A 14,867-nucleotide genomic window follows, 5' to 3' on the forward strand; every position below is an offset into this window, starting at 1 on the left:
TTTGTGGCCTAAATTAGGAGTCTATAGTCACAGGTATGTTCTGGAAGTGGCTTGTCTGAAGTAGACAATGCCCATAAGGAAAGATACATCCTTACTTTAAAACTTTGTCTCCCTTTTTGGTCTGAAAGGGAGGTTTTGCCTGTTGACTATGCCCATGATGAAGTAACTCTAGTTGTGAAATTATAATTTAAGCTTTCATTTTGTCTATGAAATAAGAATGTTAACCATCCCTTTTATAAGGTGTAAAGATTAAATTGTGCATCCTAGAGAGTCCTTCAGTATAGTCAATTTCCTACCTTGAAGAGAATAGAGAAATGAGAGAACAAGTCAGGCTTAGAATAGAGAAATGAGGGAGCAGGTCCCAGATCGCTTAATGACAATAGCAATATCAAATGAAAACTTTGCAAGCAATTTCAACCATTAGATAACAACTTAGGAAAACATTTACCAGAAGGTCCAATGCCTTCTATAAATTTTAAGAATACATGTATATGCTCAAGTTGACTTGCCCCAAATGGTAGAGCTAGAAATGTGCCGGGGGATTCCAATTCTATCCCATCAAGTTGGCATGTACCAATGCCATCTCACTAGTTGAAGCGATCAATTTGAGTTCACAATTGATCATACTGATAGGTCTAAGTGTCAAAGGGATAACATAAACAAGACTAGTGTCTGCTAATACTAACTGATAGAATCAAAAAGGGAGAGAACGATCAAATATGGGAAGCGGGATACACAGCAGACTCATAGAATGGCAGATGTCCTAAACAGCACTCTGGCCTCAGAATCAGCCCTTAAGGCATTCAGATCTGGCTGAAGAGCCCATGAGAGTATTTTAGGCATGGAAAGCCAAGACACTCTAGCAAAAAAAACCCAAACAAACAAACAAACAAAAAAAAACAAAAAAAGACCTAAATGAAAGATCTCTGCAAGTGAGATCCCAGTAGAAAGAATGGGCCATCAAAGGAGGGACCTTTCTTTGAAGGGAGGAGAGAACTTCCACTTTGACTATGATCTTGTCTAAATAAGGTCAAAGTTGGAGAACTCAAAAAGCTTCCATAGCCTTGGAAACTCATGACTGGAGCATAGGGAGATTACTGACGCCATAAAAAAGAATGTCAATTTGTTTAGTCAACAACAGGAGTCACTACTTACTCCTCTTGTAGGATCTCTGTCCTTAATGTGTTTTCTATTGTAAATTAATGCTATAACTAGTACTCAAACAGTATTTTACACTTTATCTGTGTGGGTGCAAACTGTTGAAATCTTTACTTAATATATATTAAATTGATCTTCTATATATAAAGATAATTGAAAATGAATCTTGATGTGAATGGAATGAGAGAGGGAGTGGGAGTTGGAAGGATTGCGGGTGGGAGGGAAGTTATGGGGAGGGAAAAAGCCATTGTAATCCATAAGCTGCATTCTGGAAATTTATATTTACTAAATAAAAGTTAAAAAATTCTGTATAACTAATGACATCTTTGGGAAGGTATTGAGAGGGTCACAGTTCCAATGGCACAGGAGAGATCCACATCAAACACAGGATTCAGCTCCAGAGATGCCTAATACGAATTAGTGCATCTCAACTATGCTTGTGATGCCTGGTGATGTGACATGTATTTGTCTCTTTCCCAGCAATGATGTCCTATACATGGAACTGGGCAATGGAACACAGCTGTCAGAATTCCTTCTCCTGAGATTCTCAGAGGACCCAGCACTGCAGCCCCTCATACTTGGTCTTTTCCTGTCCACATACCTGGTCACTGTGGGTGGTAACCTGCTCATCATCCTGGCCATCCTCTCAGACCCCCACCTCCACACACCCATGTACTTCTTCTTCTCCAACCTGTCCTTGGTGGACGTCTGCTTCACCTCTACCACCATCCCCAAGATGCTGGTGAACATCCAGACGCAGAGCAATGCCATCACCCATGCAGGCTGTATCACCCAGATGTATTTTTGTGATCTTTGGCAGCTTGGATGACATTCTCCTGTCTGTGTTGGCCTATGACAGGTTTGTGGCCATCTGATACCCCTGAACTAGACCATCAGCATGAATCCCCTGCTCTGTGTGCAGTTGGTCCTGGTGTCCTGGGTCATCAGTGTCCTTCATGCTTTGTTGCACAGCCTAATGATGCTGTGGCTGTCCTTCTGCACACACCTGGAAATATCCCACTTCTTCTGTGAAGTGAATCAGGTGATGCACAGTGCCTGCTCTGACACTTTCCCTAATCACGTGTTCATGTATCTCACAGTTGTGCTGTTGGGTAGAGGTGCTCTGCCTGGGATCCTTTACTTGTACTCTAAGATCATCTCTGTGGTGGAATGAGAAGGCCATGCCAAGGTGGCCACTGGCAAGTGAACGTCAGTTACTCAGGGATGGCTTTGGGAACTGCCTGGCAACAGGCTGTGATTGGATGGCTTTAGAAACTGCCTGGCAACAGGCTGTGATTGGATGGCTTTGGAAACTGCCTGGCAACAGGCTGTGATTGGTTGGGGCGTAGACCACCCCTTGACCAGATTGGCTGGTCTTGGCTATATAAGATGTTGTACCAACTGAAATAAACGAGTCTGCGCGTTGCTCGCCTCAAGCCTGCTTTCACCTGACTCCCAGGGTCTGTGTGGTGACTCTGTGCCTCTTGCCCCACCATGCTGCTCCTCTCAGAAACTAATCCGCTACAACATTGTTGAGAAATCAACAGCAACACATCTCCATCCGTGCAATCCCCTCAGCTCAGGGGAAGCGTAAAGCTTTCTCCACCTGTGACATGAAGAGGGCTCTGGAAAGACTCTTTAGGTGGAAAATTATGAAATGACCTGAGGCTCTGGGGTTGACGAAGTGCCCATGAATGCACAGCTTTGATCTCCCCAGCCAGAATCTGTGATTCCTTGATCAGATTTGTAGAATTGAAACTTGTTTCATTTCTGCTTTCCCAAGGCTTTCTGTTCCTTTGACTTAAACTTCTGTATACAGCTTGTGGCTCAATTTATTAAAATTTATTACATCTGAATATTACATCTGCTTGAGAAGCTACCAGTGACAGTGGGAACTCATTCAGCTCGAGAAGTCTCAGTAACAGATGCTGCCACCTCCCTTTTCTCCAAATTCCATGTAGCACCTATAGCTTTTTATAGCTCACTGCCAGCATTGTTCTGTGGGTGTCAGTGTTAAATCCCTCAGGGGTTTTTGAGCTGCCTTTTAAATCCTAATTTTAGCATAGGGCAATTCAGTTGTGTACCACTGTATATTTTGCAAAGCATTCTGAATTACAGAGATTCGCTTGTAAACCATTGTTTTTAGTATGCCCAGTGATAAAATTGCCATTGTCTGACTCCAAAGCCCACGATGATCAACAGGAAAGCAGATACTGTAAGGTGGTTTGTGAATTTTAAAAGTGCAAAATAAAGCAACTGAGTCTTGCTAGCAGCATCCTATCCAAAACAGGAAATGACTTCAAAGACTGGTGAATAATGGATATAAAAGAGTTTTTGTTGGAGTTCACAGCATTCAGATCCACACCCAAGTTCAGCCCTCAGTCAGCTTCCCCAGGAACTCCTGGAAGCACTCTCTCATTGACAATTTCTGTGTAGCTCATGGCACAGTGATGATTTATCAGGGGTAGTTTCTTCTCTGTAGAATACAATATGCTGATTAAATAGTCTCTTTTCACATAAAGGCAGTCATGTCCACGCTGCTTCTTCAGGTATCTGCATTTAGCAACTAACACCTTTAAGGTAGAGAAGAACAAACCCCTAGCCCACAGGCGCTCACTTTGTGTCTCTCATTCCTGGCATTTCTCCCCCTGAGCTCCCGACAACCCAGACTGTACCACAGCTGTCTATTTTGTAAGTGGTAGTCATTATGTTCCATTTTCCCCTAGGACCCTTCTCTTTGATTCAGATTGCTATCTGCAGGGCCAGCAGAATTCACTGGCAAAATTGAATGTTCATTACTCCAATTGATCTCATGACTGACTTGTCTCCAAGTAGAGTTTACATCCAAAGAGGAGATTGAAACTGTAGCTTGTCGAGGCCAGTGCTATGGCATTGTGGGTAAAGCTGCAGCATGCTGTACCAGCATCCCATAAGGGTGCCAGTTCAAGAACAGGCTCCCCCAGTTCTAATTCAGCTCCCTGCTAATGCACCTTGGAAGACAATAGAAGATGGCCCAAGTGCTTGGGCCCCTGCATGCAGGTGGGAGACCTATGGAGGCCTCTGGCTCCTGACTTCAGATCAGCCCAGCTCCAGCCATTGCTGTCATTTAGGGGTGAGCCAGCAGGCGGAAGATTCTCTCTTCTCTCTCTCTCTCTCTCTCTCTCTCTCTAACTCTGCCTTTCAAATAAACAAACAAATCTTTTCTAAGAAAAAATAAAACATAGATTGTTTTACTATGGGCAAGCCTCAGAAACAACTTTCAATAAAGGCATCAAGGTTTTCAAACATAGATGCCATTATGATTGAATAATATTCCATTATATTGTGCCCATGAACACTGGAGTGAGGATGTGGTTGTCCAGGTGTGGGGGGTTTGGTCATTGGGTGAAGAATTGAGTGATGATGTGTCTTTATGTGGTTTTGTGGATTTTCTTCCTTAAAAATACCACATGTTCTCCCTCATAGGTCATAGAATAAAAAGGATTCTGAACACAGAAATTTGACTGCTAGGGTCTGGAGGGGAAGAAGGAAAAATGGAGTGAAGAAGGGAGTTTGATTAAAACATTAGGGGAAGCTGGGTGTGGTTGATTAATTGTGACAATATATTATCCCATAGGAGGCATTCATAATAGGGGAAACTGGGGATGGTTTATAGAGTGTGACAAATGAAACATACTAATACAGGGAGAAGCTGGGTGTGGAGTGGATACGAACTCTTTGTGCTACTTCAGAACTTTTACATTGTAAATTTAATTCTATTCGGAAATTAAAAGCTAACAACAGTTAATTTTGGCTTTGACTGCCTGCACCTCCAGGGTCTTTTCCAGGAAGTCTTTGCCAGTACCTATATCTTGCAGGGTTTCTCCAATGCTCTCTAATAATTTGATGGTGTCAGGTCATAGATTTAAGTCTTTAATCCATGTTGAATGAATTTTTGTGGAAGGTGAAAAGTATGGGTCTTGCTTCATGGTTCTGCACGTGTTAATCCAATTTTCCCAGCACCATTTATTGAATAGACTGTCCTTACTCCAGGAATTGGTTTTAGATCCTTGATCAAATATAAGTTGGCTGTAGATGTTTGGGTTGATTTCTGGTGTTTCAATGCTGTTCCATTGGTCTATCCATCTGTTTCTGTACCAGTACCATGCTGTTTTGATTACAACTGCCCTGTAGTATGTCCTGAAATCTGGTATTGTGATGCCTCTGGCTTTGTTTTTGTTGTACAAGATTGCTTTAGCTATTCGAGGTCTCCTGTGTCTCCACATGAATTTCAGCATCATTTTTTCAAGATCTGAGAAGAATGTCTTTGGTATCTTGATTGGTATTGCTTTGAATGTATAAATTGCTTTTGGGAGAATGGACATTTTGATGATATTGATTCTTCCAATCCATGAGCATGGAAGATTTTTCCATTTCTTGGTATCCTCTTCTATTTCTTTCTTTAAGGTTTTGTAATTCTCATCGTAGAGATCTTTAACGTCCTTGGTTAAGTTTATTCCAAGGTATTTGATTGTTTTTGTAGCTATTGTGAATGGGATTGATCTCAGCAGTTCTTTCTCAGCCATTGTATTGCCTGTGTATACAAAGGCTGTTGATTTTTGTGCATTGATTTTATATCCGGCTACTTTGCCAAACTCTTCTATGAGTTCCAATAGTCTCTTAGTAGAGTTCTTTGGATCCCCTAAATAAAGAATCATGTCATCTGCAAAGAGGGATAGTTTGACTTCTTCCTTCCCAATTATCCCTTTAATTTCTTTTTCTTGCCTAATAGCTCTGGCTAGAACCTCCAGAACTATATTGAATAGCAGTGGTGAGAGTGGACATCCCTGTCTGGTACCAGATCTCAGTGGAAATGCTTCCAACTTGTCCCCATTCAATAGGATGTTGGCTGTGGGTTTTTCATAAATTGCTTTGATTGTATTGAGGAATGTTCCTTCCATACCCAGTTTGCTTAGAGTTTTCATCATGAACGGGTGTTGTATTTTATCAAATGCTTTCTCGGCATCTATTGAGATAATCATATGGTTTTTCTTCTGCAGTCTGTTAATGTGGTGTATCACGTTGATTGTTTTGCGAACATTGAACCATTCCTGCATACCTGGGATTAATCCCACTTGGTCTGGGTGGACGATCTTTCTGATGTGTTGTTGCATTCTATTGGCGAGAATTTTATTGAGGATTTTTGCATCTATGTTCATCAGGGATATTGGTCTGTATTTCTCTTTCAATGTTGCATCTTTTTCCGGCTTAGGAGTTAAGGTGATACTGGCTTCATTGAAAGAATTTGGGAGGACTCCCTCTTTTTTGATTGTTCTGAATAGTTTGAGAAGAATTGGAGTTAGTTCTTTTTAAACATCTGGTAGAATTCAGCAGTGAATCCATCTGGTCCTGGGCTTTTCTTTGTTGGGAGGGCCTTTATTACTGTTTCAATTTCTGTCTCAGTTATGGGTCTGTTTAGGTTTTTGATGTCTTCCTGGTTCAATTTAGGTAGTTTGCATGTGTCCAGGAATCTATCCATTTCTGATAGGTTTCTCTGTTTGCTGGCATACAAGTCCTTGTAGTAAGTTCTGATGATTCCTTTTATTTCTGTGGTGTCTGTTGTTACGTTTCCTTTTTCATCTCTGATTTTATTGATTTGGGTCTTTTCTCTTCTTTTTTTTAGTTAGTTTCGCCAATGGGGTGTCAATTTTGTTTATTTTTTCAAAAAACCAGCTCCTCTTTGGCTGATTCTTTGTAATTTTTTTTTGGATTCAATCCTGTTGATTTCTCTGATTTTAATTATTTCTCTTCTCCTACTAGATTTGGGTCTGGTTTGCTGTAGGTTTTCTAGATCCTTGAGGTGAATTGAAAGCTCATCTATTTGGTGCCTTTCCAATTTCTTGATGTAGGCACCTATTGATATAAACTTTCCTCTTAACACTGCTTTTGCTCTGTCCCATAAGTTTTGGTATGTTGTGCTGTTATACTCATTTGCTTCCAGAAAGTTTTTTATTTCTCTTTTGATTTCTTCTATGACCCAGTGTTCATTCAGGAGCATGTTGTTTAATCTCCATGTGTTTGCGTATGCTCTAGGGATTCCTGAGTTGCTAATTTCCAACTTCATTCCTTTATGGTCTGAGAAGCTGCATGGTATGATTCTAATTCTTTTGAATTTGCTGAGACTTGCTTTATGGCCTAGTATGTGGTCAATCCTAGAGAAGGTTCCATGTACTGCTGAGAAGAATGTAAATTCTTTATGTCTAGGATGAAAAGTTCTGTAGATTTGTGTTAGATCCATATGGGCTATAGTGTTGTTTGAATCTACTGTCTCCTTGTTGATCTTCTGTCCTGTTGATCTGTCTATTTCTGAGAGTGGAGTATTGAAGTCCCCCAGTACTGTTGTATTGGGGTCTAAGTCTCCCTTTAAGTCTCTTAACAAATATTTTAAATAGACCGGTGCCCTTTAATTAGGTGCATATACATTGATAATCGTTATATCTTCCTGTTGAATTGATCCCTTAATCATTATATAGTGTCCCTCTTTGTCTCCTAACAGTTTTTGTGGTAATGTTTATGTCTTCTGATATTAAGATGGCTACGCCCACTCTTTTTTCATTTCTGTTGGCATGGTATATCTCTTTCCAGCCTTTCACTTTCAGTTTGTATGGATCTTTGTTGGAAAGATGTGTTTCTTGTAAGCCTCAAATAGATGGGTTTTGTTCCTTAACCCAGTCAGCCAATCGGTGTCTTTTAACTAGCCAGTTCAGGCCATTAACGTTCAATGTTACTATTGATAAGTAGTAATTTAGCCATGCCATTTGCCAAAGAGATTTTCTAATACATGCTTTGAATTCCCTGTGATCTTTTGGTGTGAGGTTTCCTTCCTTTATCTTCTTTCATATTGATAATCGTGTTTCTGTGTTTCTGTGTGTAACACATCTTTAAGCTTCTTTTGCAGGGCTGGACAGTGGCGACAAATTCTTTCAGTTTCCGTTTGCTGTGAAAGGTCTTTATTTCACCTTCATTCACAAATGATAGCTTTGCAGGATATAATATTCTGGGCTGGCAGTTGTTCTCTCTTAGTACCTGGGCTATGTCTCGCCATTCCCTTCTAGCTTGTGGGGTTTCTGATGAGAAGTCTGCTGTGAGTCTGATTGGAGATCCTCTGAGAGTAATCTGACATTTCTCTCTTGCACATTTTAGGATCTTTTCTTTATGTTTCACTGTGGAGAGTTTGATTACAACGTGTCATGGTGAGGATCTCTTTTGGTCATGTTTACTAGGGGTTCTATGAGCTTCCTGTACTAGGATTTCTCTGTCCTTCTCCAAACCTGGGAAATTTTCTGCTACTATCTCACTAAAAAGGCCTTCTAATCCTTTCTCTCTCTCCATGCCTTCAGGAACTCCTAGAACCCAAATGCTGTTTTTTTTTAATAGTATCCTGTAGATTCCCAACAATATTTTTTTAGATTTCTAAATTCCTCTTCTAACTATTGGGATTGCATTGAATTGAGAAATTTCTGCACTGCAAAAGAAACAGTCAGGAGAGTGAAGAGGCAACCGACAGAATGGGAAAAAATATTTGCAATCTATGGAACAGATAAAGGGTTGATAACCAGAATCTACAAAGAAATCAAGAAACTCCACAACATCAAAACAAACAACCCCCTTAAGAGATGGGCCGGCTTTCGGTCAAGATGGTGGAATAGGAAGGGAGCACAGTGATAGTCCCGGGAGAGATAGTTTAATAAAAGTGGAGATACTGCAGGTTCAAGGAAGAGTAGGGGAGGAAACAGCAGAAGAAACTCTTCCGGAATGCGTGATACACAGTGGACCTGCGTGGAGAGCGTGGGAGCCCACAGTTCGGGACACCAGCGGCAGACTCAACACACCAGTGCTGGAATGCGAGGGCGAGCAAGACAAAGAGCAGGCACCATCTTGGACATACGTCATAAGCAGAGTGACCTCAGGTCTGCACCGGCCCTGATCCTAGCAGAAAAACCTGACTCTGGGTGGGGCGAATTAACAGGAGATTAGGACCTAGTAAATTTGTGGTGCTACTGAACTGAGACTGTGAAAAAAGAGACGGTGGGGGAGAGAACTCATGGAATTCACGTGAGCACTCTCCAGAGACGCTACAATTCCGTAACTTTGGCAACCCAGTGGGAGACTGAAGGAGACTTTGAGCCCACTCTGAGGGCCGAACAGATTCCCTGTGTGGTCCTTGGGAAAGAGCTTCTGATCTCTGGCTCCTGTGGGTATATCATTTGCCTGCTAACTACCTCCAACTTCGTTCAGCTGTGTGGAATTACTTCCCATTTGAATCAAAAAAAAAAAGAGAGAGAGAGAGAGAGGTTTACCACGCCTAACCTGGGAGTGTCACCTTTGGCACACCAAACAGAGCTCTCAGGCCACACCCATCTCAAGCCCTAAGGCTCCATCAAAAACAGATAGTCCACTTAATCTAGAGTCATAGTATAACAAGAAAAAGCACCACAGTGAAGAAACCAAATATCTCCAATATGCCAAATAACAAATGCAAAAACCGAGGTAATAGAAACAAGGAAGTCACCATGACGCCCTCAAATGAAAAAGACACCCCAATTCAAGATTATGAAGATGATGACATAGAAGAAATGCAAGAAGCAGATCTCAAAAAATTGATAAGAACATTAAGAAGTTCTCAAAAACAAATTCTTGAACTACAGAAATCCTTAATGGACAAGATAGAAAATCTCTCTCGTGAAAATGAAATATTAAGGAGGAATCAAAATGAAACGAAACAACTAGTACAACAGGAAACTGGGATAGTGACTGAAGTGAAGAATTCAATAGATCAAATGAAAAACACAATAGAGAGCCTTACAAACAGAATGGGAGAAGCAGAAGAGAGAATATCGGACGTAGAAGACAGAGAACAGGAAAGGATACAGTCAGACCAAAGAAAAGAAGAGGAAATTAGAAATCTAAAACATATTGTCAGGAGTCTGCAGGATACTATTAAAAACCCCAACATTTGGGTTCTAGGAGTTCCTGAAGGCATGGAGAGGGAGAAAGGATTAGAAGGCCTTTTTAGTGAGATAGTAGCAGAAAATTTCCCAGGTTTGGAGAAGGACAGAGACATCCTAGTACAGGAAGCTCACAGAACCCCTAATAAACAAGACCAAAAGAGATCCTCACCACGACATGTTGTAATTAAACTCTCCACAGTGAAACATAAAGAAAAGATCCTAAAATGTGCAAGAGAGAAATGTCAGATTACTCTCAGAGGATCTCCAATCAGACTCACTGCTGACTTCTCATCAGAAACTCTACAGACTAGGAGGGAATGGCGAGACATAGCCCAGGTACTAAGAGAGAACAACTGCCAGCCCAGAATATTATATCCGGCAAAGCTATCATTTGTGAATGAAGGTGAAATAAAGACTTTTCATAGCAAACAGAAATTGAAAGAATTTGTTGCCACTCGTCCAGCCCTGCAACAGAAGCTTAAAGATGTGTTACACACAGAAACTCAGAAACACGGTCATCAATATGAAAGAAGGTAAAGGAAGGAAACCAAGGAAGGAAAGCTCACAGCAAAAGATCACAGGGAATTCAAAGCATATATTAGAACTTATCTTTGGCAAATGGCAGGGCAAAGTTACCACTTATCATCAGTCACATTGAACGTGAATGGCCTGAACTGTCCAGTTAAAAGACACCGATTGGCTGATTGGGTTAAGGAACAAAACCCATCTATTTGCTGCTTACAAGAAACACATCTTTCCAACAAAGATCCATACAGACTGAAAGTGAAAGGCTGGAAAAAGATATACCATGCCAACAGAAATGAAAAAAGAGTGGGCGTAGCCATCTTAATATCGGACAACATAAACTTTACCACAAAAACTGTTGAGAGGGACAAATAGGGGCACTATATCATGATTAAAGGATCAATACAACAAGAAGATATAACAATTATCAATGTATATGCACCTAACTACAGGGCACCAGTTTATCTAAAAGACTTGTTAACGGACTTAAAGGGAGACTTATACCCCAATACAATAGTACTGGGGGACTTCAATACTCCACTCTCAGAAATAGACAGATCAATAGGACAGAAAATCAACAAGGAGACAGTCGATTCAAACAACACTATAGCCCAAATGGATCTAACAGATATATACAGAACTTTCAATCCTACAGCTAAAGTCTTTACATTCTTCTCAGCAGTACATGGAACCTTCTCTAGGATTGACCACATACTAGGCCATAAAGCAAGTCTCAGCAAATTCAAAAGAATTAGAATCATACCATGCAGCTTCTCAGACCATAAAGGAATGAAGTTGGAAATTAGCAACTCAGGAATCCCTAGAGCATACGCAAACACATGGAGATTGAACAACATGCTCCTGAATGAACAATGGGTCATAGAAGAAATCAAAAGTGAAATCAAAAATTTTCTGGAAGTAAATGAGGATAACAGCACAACATACTAAAACTTATGGGACAGAGCAAAAGCAGTGTTAAGAGGAAAGTTTATATCAATAGGTGCCTACATCAAGAAATTGGAAAGGCACCAAATAGAGGAGTTTTCAATTCACCTCAAGGATCTAGAAAACCTACAGCAAACCAGACCCAAATCTAGTAGGAGAAGAGAAATAATTAAAATCAGAGAAGAAATCAACAGGATTGAATCAAGAAAAACATTCCAAAAAATCAGCCAAACGAGGAGCTGGTTTTTTGAAAAAATAAACAAAATTGACACTCCATTGGCCCAACTAACTAAAAAAATAAGAGAAAAGACCCAAATCAATAAAATCAGAGATGAAAAAGGAAATGTAACAACAGACACCACAGAAATAAAGAATCATCAGTAATTACTACAAGGACTTGTATGCCAGCAAACAGGGAAACCTATCAGAAATGGACAGATGCCTGGACACATGCAAACTACCTAAATTGAACCAGGAAGACATCGAAAACCTAAACAGACCCATAACTGAGACAGAAATTGAAACAGTAATAAAGGCCCTCCCAACAAAGAAAAGCCCAGGACCAGATGGATTCACTGCTGAATTCTACCAGACGTTTAAAGAAGAACTAACTCCAATTCTTCTCAAACTATTCAGAACAATCGAAGAAGAGGGAATCCTCCCAAATTCTTTCTATGAAGCCAGCATCACCTTAATTCCTAAGCCGGAAAAAGATGCAGCACTGAAAGAGAATTACAGACCAATATCCCTGATGTACATAGATGCAAAAATTCTCAATAAAAATCTCGCCAATAGAATGCAACAACACATCAGAAAGATCATCCACCCAGACCAAGTGGGATTTATCCCATGTATGCAGGGATGGTTTAATGTGCGCAAGACAATCAATGTGATACACCACATTAACAGACTGCAGAAGAAAAACCATATGATTATCTGAATAGATGCCGAGAAAGCATTTGATAAAATACAACACTCGTTCATGATGAAAACTCTAAGCAAACTGGGTTTGGAAGGAACATTCCTCAATACAATCAAAGCAATCTATGAAAAACCCACAGCCAACATCCTATTGAATGGGGACAAGTTGGAAGCATTTCCACTGAGATCTGGTACCAGACAGGGATGTCCACTCTCACCACTGCTATTCAATATAGTTCTGGAAGTTCTAGCCAGAGCTATTAGGCAAGAAATAGAAATCAAAGGGATAATTGGGAAGGAAGAAGTCAAACTATCCCTCTTTGCAGATGACATGATTATTTATTTAGGGGACGCAAAGAACTCTACTAAGAGACTATTGGAACTCATAGAAGAGTTTGGCAAAGTAGCAGGGTATAAAATCAATGCACAAAAATCAACAGCCTTTGTATACACAGACAATGCCATGGCTGAGGAAGAACTTCTAAGATCAATCCCATTCACAATAGCTACAAAAACAATCAAATACCTTGGAATAAACTTAACCAAGGACGTTAAAGATCTCTACGATGAGAATTACAAAACCTTAAAGAAAGAAATAGAAGAGGATACCAAGAAATGGAAAAATCTTCCATGCTCATGGATTGGAAGAATCAATATCATCAAAATGTCCATTCTCCCAAAAGCAATTTATAGATTCAATGCAATACCAATCAAGATGCTGAAGACCTTCTTCTCAGATCTGGAAAAAATGGTGCTGAAATTCATATGGAGGCACAAGAGACCTCGAATAGCTAAAGCAATCTTGTACAACAAAAACAAAGCCAGAGGCATCACAATACCAGATTTCAGGACATACTACAGGGCAGTTGTAATCAAAACAGCATGGTACTGGTACAGAAACAGATGGATAGACCAATGGAACAGAATTGAAATACCAGAAATCAACCCAAACATCTACAGCCAACTTATATTTGATCAAGGATCTAAAACTAATTCCTGGAGCAAGGACAGTCTATTCAATAAATGGTGCTGGGAAAATTGGATTTCCACGTGCAGAATCATGAAGCAAGACCCCTACCTTACACCTTACACAAAAATTCATTCAACATGGATTAAAGACCTAAATCTACGACCTGACACCATCAAGTTACTAGAGAACATTGGAGAAACCCTTCAAGATATTGGCACAAGCAAAGAATTTCTGGAAAAGACCCGGGAGGCACAGGCAGTCAAAGCCAAAATAAACTACTGGGATTGCATCAAATTGAGAAGTTTCTGTACTGCAAAAGAAACAGTCAGGAGAGTGAAGAGACAACCGACAGAATGGGAAAAAATATTTGTAAACTATGCAACAGATAAAGGGTTAATAACCAGAATCTACAAAGAGATCAAGAAACTCCACAAAAACAAAACCAACAACCCACTTGAGAGATGGGCCAAGGACCTAAATAGACATTTTTCAAAAGAGGAAATCCAAATGGCCAACAGACACATGAAAAAATGTTCAAGGTCACTAGCAATCAGGGAAATGCAAATCAAAACCACAATGAGGTTTCACCTCACCCTGGTTAGAATGGCTCACATGCAGAAATCTACCAACAACAGATGCTGGCGAGGATGTGGGGAAAAAGGGACACTAACCCACTGTTGGTGGGAATGCAAACTGGTCAAGCCACTATGGAAATCAGTCTGGAGATTCCTCAGAAACCTGAATATAACCATACCATTCGACCCAGCCATCCCACTCCTTGGAATTTACCCAAAGGAGTTTAAATTGATAAACAAAAAAGCGGTCTGCACCCTAATGTTTATTGCAGCACAATTCACAATAGCCAAGACCTGGAACCAACCTAAATGCCCATCAATGGTAGACTGGATAAAGAAATTATGGGATATGTATTCTTTAGAGTACTATACCGCAGTAAGAAACAATGAAATCCAGTCATTTGCAACAAAATGGAGGAATCTGGAACACATCATGCTGAGTGAAGTAAGCCAGTCCCAAAGGGACAAATACCATATGTTCTCCCTGATCGGTGACAACTGACTCAACACCAAAAAGGAAACCTCCTGAAGTGAAATGGACACTATGAGAAATGGTGACTTGATCAGCATAGCCCTGACTGCTAATGGAAAACTTAATACATTATACCTCATAGTATTTTTTTTGTCTGTTCTACTTAATATGACTGGTTTAATTCTGTAATTATCACACAGTTATTCTTAAGTGTTGAAAATTAACTGAAATGTGATCCCTGTTAAACATAAGAGTGGGAATAAGAGAGGGAAGAGATGTATACTTTGGGGCATGCTCGGGCTGACTTGCCC

At 40.3% G+C, this 14,867-nt stretch overlaps 1 pseudogene; it reads left to right on the forward strand.

The window, feature by feature from the left end:
* Positions 1 to 1,654: 1,654 nt before the first annotated feature.
* LOC149121581 (olfactory receptor 7A17-like) lies at positions 1,655 to 2,819 on the forward strand (annotated as a pseudogene).
* Positions 2,820 to 14,867: the final 12,048 nt, after the last annotated feature.

Source organism: Oryctolagus cuniculus, chromosome 16, assembly GCF_051225735.1.
Source record: "Oryctolagus cuniculus isolate XC-2025 breed Fujian yellow rabbit chromosome 16, ASM5122573v1, whole genome shotgun sequence".
NCBI lineage: Eukaryota > Metazoa > Chordata > Mammalia > Lagomorpha > Leporidae > Oryctolagus > Oryctolagus cuniculus.